At 53.8% G+C, this 5,000-nt stretch overlaps 2 non-coding genes across 2 annotated transcripts; both read left to right on the top strand.

Moving 5' to 3' along the window:
- The first annotated feature begins 2,583 nt into the window (after nt 1-2,583).
- Nucleotides 2,584-4,487, top strand: LOC126305361 (small subunit ribosomal RNA). Its single transcript, XR_007553424.1, has one exon. It is a non-coding gene; the product is annotated as a small subunit ribosomal RNA (ribosomal RNA).
- A 349-nt stretch (nt 4,488-4,836) lies between these two features.
- Nucleotides 4,837-4,991, top strand: LOC126305443 (5.8S ribosomal RNA). Its single transcript, XR_007553495.1, has one exon. It is a non-coding gene; the product is annotated as a 5.8S ribosomal RNA (ribosomal RNA).
- Nucleotides 4,992-5,000: the final 9 nt, after the last annotated feature.

Raw genomic sequence — 5,000 nt, 5'->3', positions numbered from 1 at the left:
TGTCCCTTAACCTAACTCAAGTTGTCCCTTAACCTAACTCAAGTTGTCCCTTAACCTAACTCAAGTTGTCCCTTAACCTAACTCAAGTTGTCCCTTAACCTAACTCAAGTTGTCCCTTAACCTAACTCAAGTTGTCCCTTAACCTAACTCAAGTTGTCCCTTAACCTAACTCAAGTTGTCCCTTAACCTAACTCAAGTTGTCCCTTAACCTAACTCAAGTTGTCCCTTAACCTAACTCAATTTGTCCCTTAACCTAACTCAATTTGTCCCTTAACCTAACTCAATTTGTCCCTTAACCTAACTCAATTTGTCCCTTAACCTAACTCAATTTGTCCCTTAACCTAACTCAATTTGTCCCTTAACCTAACCCACGTTGTCCCTTAACCTAACTCAATTTGTCCCTTAACCTAACTCAATTTGTCCCTTAACCTAACTCAATTTGTCCCTTAACCTAACTCAATTTGTCCCTTAACCTAACCCACGTTGTCCCTTAACCTAACTCAATTTGTCCCTTAACCTAACCCACGTTGTCCCTTAACCTAACCCACGTTGTCCCTTAACCTAACCCACGTTGTCCCTTAACCTAACCCACGTTGTCCCTTAACCTAACCCACGTTGTCCCTTAACCTAACCCACGTTGTCCCTTAACCTAACCCACGTTGTCCCTTAACCTAACCCACGTTGTCCCTTAACCTAACCCACGTTGTCCCTTAACCTAACCCACGTTGTCCCTTAACCTAACCCACGTTGTCCCTTTGCCTAACATAGTTCACTGCTCGGAATCTCTGGTGTCGTTGTTATCCTCATGTAGATGTCTTGCGAGTGTTGCTTACTTTCCACATATTCCCGCTATCCACTGTCAATTGTACTGCAATAGGACTATATCGCCGCCCCCCCCCCCTCTGTCCCCCTCTTTGTGTCTCTGTCCTCTCAAGCTGGTCGGTCTGGCGTTTGAGTGTTAAATGAGCCTCGCAGCTGTTCAGTTGCATTCAGATGTCGACGCCCTCAGTGTACGTCGTGGTATGGTCTGTGTCCATTGTCCGCTGATGTCGTACGCGTAACCCACACGCTGTACCGATCATCGGTCGTTACGTACAGAGTGAAGTAGTGTGATACGTGTGACCGTACGCTGGCTGTGCCCAACGGTGTCGAATCTCAATTTCCATATGTTGTGCTCGATGCTACTTGTCTCGTCTCCCAATAACAGCTAGGTTGCACTGTGGTACGCCGTAGAGGCGTGTGGGAGGAACGTACGAACGCATTGTATGTCACCCTGGGTCGCTGGGGGTGGTGGTGCGGTGAGTCAGGTCAGGTCAGGTCAGGTCAGGTCAGGTCAGCGTGAGCCGTCTGATGTAGTGACGCGTGTATTCCGACTTTGTCGTATTGCCTCACACAAAGTGCTACCCTGGTGGACCGCGTTCCATATCTGGGACATGCCGCAGATGCCGGTTGACAGTGGATCGCGGAAGGGACATCGCATACGTGCGCGGGCCACCTTCCACGTGTTCTCTTCTGCACATGTCGCAGTGTGTATGTGGTCTGATGTAGCGTGTCGTGACACATGACATCCTGGCATGCAAGAATTGTTGAATTCGCAAATGTAGGTGGACATCTACGTTTACTGCCCAAGATACGCAAATGAACTGAAATCCGTTGTTGAGCGGTTGTTCACGCTGGAGGTGAATCTGTGATGGCGACGATCGGTACAGCTATTAACCGGTTGTTTCAGCGGTACCCCGCCACATCCACCACACGTGACTAGGTCCATGTGGGTATGAAGCGATACGCGGCGGTGGCTTGGTGGGACTGTTTCCCGGCCGGTGAAGGGGGGCCGCCCCGGCGTGTTGGCCGCGCGCTGCGTGGGCGCACGCGCAACAGGCGGCTGGTGGGGGGCGCCGAGTGGCAGGAGCGCCAGCCGACGGGCCCGGCAGGCGGTGCAGCTACGCTGCGGCGCACCCTGCACGCGGCGCCTGGCGGCCAAAGTTGGTTCAGCCGAGCCCGGTGCGAAGCGCGGTGGACATCTGCAGTGTGCTGGTCTGATTGAGGACTGTGTGCGTTGAGGATGCGCCGCCGCCTGGCACTCCGGCGCCGCGACGCCGTCTGCTGCTCGGTCGCCCCAGCGGTTCTCGCAGGTGGTTTGTATCGCAGTTGTGCGGACGTGTTGGCGCGTGCGCTGTGCTGGGAGAGTTCGCTTCTGCACCCAAGTGGGGCTTTGCCCTTGTGTGGCGCTGGCGTTGGAGCTGCCGGTCACCATAGGTGGCGCGTGTTGTCTCCCGCCGGCAATGCCACGACAGCACGCTCCCGGGCCTCTGTCGGCAGCGGCAAGCTCAGTTGGGAGCAAGGGTGTTCGCACTAAAACCGTCTACTCGCCTAACTCCGGGCGATTGCGCCTCTCTCGAAACCGACCAAGTACCTAGGACGGCGCTGCGCGCCGCCGGGACCTGAGAGGGTTTCGAGGTGTATCGTGCAGGGGAGCTCGGCCTCCTCCTGTTTGCAGAATAATTGAGCGGACGCTTGCGTGTTCGCGCGGGCCCCCGGGACACACTCCCGGGCGGCCGGCTGCTCAGCTCTAGTTGACGCAGCTCCCTGGTTGATCCTGCCAGTAGTCATATGCTTGTCTCAAAGATTAAGCCATGCATGTCTCAGTACAAGCCGCATTAAGGTGAAACCGCGAATGGCTCATTAAATCAGTTATGGTTCCTTAGATCGTACCCACGTTACTTGGATAACTGTGGTAATTCTAGAGCTAATACATGCAAACAGAGTCCCGACCAGAGATGGAAGGGACGCTTTTATTAGATCAAAACCAATCGGATTGGCTTGTCTGGTCCGTTTGCCTTGGTGACTCTGAATAACTTTGGGCTGATCGCACGGTCCTCGTACCGGCGACGCATCTTTCAAATGTCTGCCTTATCAACTGTCGATGGTAGGTTCTGCGCCTACCATGGTTGTAACGGGTAACGGGGAATCAGGGTTCGATTCCGGAGAGGGGAGCCTGAGAAACGGCTACCACATCCAAGGAAGGCAGCAGGCGCGCAAATTACCCACTCCCCGGCACGGGGAGGTAGTGACGAAAAATAACGATACGGGACTCATCCGAGGCCCCGTAATCGGAATGAGTACACTTTAAATCCTTTAAACGAGTATCTATTGGAGGGCAAGTCTGGTGCCAGCAGCCGCGGTAATTCCAGCTCCAATAGCGTATATTAAAGTTGTTGCGGTTAAAAAGCTCGTAGTTGGATTTGTGTCCCACGCTGTTGGTTCACCGCCCGTCGGTGTTTAACTGGCATGTATCGTGGGACGTCCTGCCGGTGGGGCGAGCCGAAGGGGTGCTTTCGCGTCCCGAGGCGGACCCCGTTTAAATCCTACCAGGGTGCTCTTTGTTGAGTGTCTCGGTGGGCCGGCACGTTTACTTTGAACAAATTAGAGTGCTTAAAGCAGGCAAGCCCGCCTGAATACTGTGTGCATGGAATAATGGAATAGGACCCTCGGTTCTATTTTGTTGGTTTTCGGAACCCGAGGTAATGATTAATAGGGACAGGCGGGGGCATTCGTATTGCGACGTTAGAGGTGAAATTCTTGGATCGTCGCAAGACGAACAGAAGCGAAAGCATTTGCCAAGTATGTTTTCATTAATCAAGAACGAAAGTTAGAGGTTCGAAGGCGATCAGATACCGCCCTAGTTCTAACCATAAACGATGCCAGCCAGCGATCCGCCGCAGTTCCTCCGATGACTCGGCGGGCAGCCTCCGGGAAACCAAAGCTTTTGGGTTCCGGGGGAAGTATGGTTGCAAAGCTGAAACTTAAAGGAATTGACGGAAGGGCACCACCAGGAGTGGAGCCTGCGGCTTAATTTGACTCAACACGGGAAACCTCACCAGGCCCGGACACCGGAAGGATTGACAGATTGATAGCTCTTTCTTGATTCGGTGGGTGGTGGTGCATGGCCGTTCTTAGTTGGTGGAGCGATTTGTCTGGTTAATTCCGATAACGAACGAGACTCTAGCCTGCTAACTAGTCGCGTGACATCCTTCGTGCTGTCAGCGATTACTTTTCTTCTTAGAGGGACAGGCGGCTTCTAGCCGCACGAGATTGAGCAATAACAGGTCTGTGATGCCCTTAGATGTTCTGGGCCGCACGCGCGCTACACTGAAGGAATCAGCGTGTCTTCCTAGGCCGAAAGGTCGGGGTAACCCGCTGAACCTCCTTCGTGCTAGGGATTGGGGGCTTGCAATTGTTCCCCATGAACGAGGAATTCCCAGTAAGCGCGAGTCATAAGCTCGCGTTGATTACGTCCCTGCCCTTTGTACACACCGCCCGTCGCTACTACCGATTGAATGATTTAGTGAGGTCTTCGGACTGGTACGCGGCATCGACTCTGTCGTTGCCGATGCTACCGGAAAGATGACCAAACTTGATCATTTAGAGGAAGTAAAAGTCGTAACAAGGTTCCTCCCCGCCTAGGTGAACCTGCGGAAGGATCATTACCGACTAGACTGCATGTCTTTCGATGTGCGTGTCGTGTCGCGCAACACGCTACCTGTACGGCAGTGGCCGTGCGCCGCGTGCGGAACCACGCGTGCCTCTCAAAACTAGCGGAAGTGTTGTTGTTGTGTGGTACGAGCGCTGAAGCTCTGGAGCGGCTGGCCTGCGGTACCTGGCGCCTGGCGCCGGTTTTGAATGACGTTCGCCCGAGTGCCTGTCCGCTCCGGTGTGGAGCCGTACGACGCCCATCGGCTGTGAGGCCGTTGGACACAAAAAAATAGTGGAACAGGGGCCGTCAGACATCTGTCTCGCGTGTGTAAAGAGACGGTGGAGAACTGAAAAGATAAAGATCACCCAGGACGGTGGATCACTCGGCTCGTGGGTCGATGAAGAACGCAGCAAATTGCGCGTCGACATGTGAACTGCAGGACACATGAACATCGACGTTTCGAACGCACATTGCGGTCCATGGATTCCGTTCCCGGGCCACGTCTGGCTGAGGGTCGGCTACGTAT

The sequence above is a fragment of the Schistocerca gregaria genome, unplaced genomic scaffold (assembly GCF_023897955.1).
Source record: "Schistocerca gregaria isolate iqSchGreg1 unplaced genomic scaffold, iqSchGreg1.2 ptg000310l, whole genome shotgun sequence".
Classification (NCBI taxonomy): domain Eukaryota; kingdom Metazoa; phylum Arthropoda; class Insecta; order Orthoptera; family Acrididae; genus Schistocerca; species Schistocerca gregaria.
The sequence above is the reverse complement of the archived record's forward strand: the minus strand, read 5'-3'. Positions and strand labels throughout refer to the sequence as shown.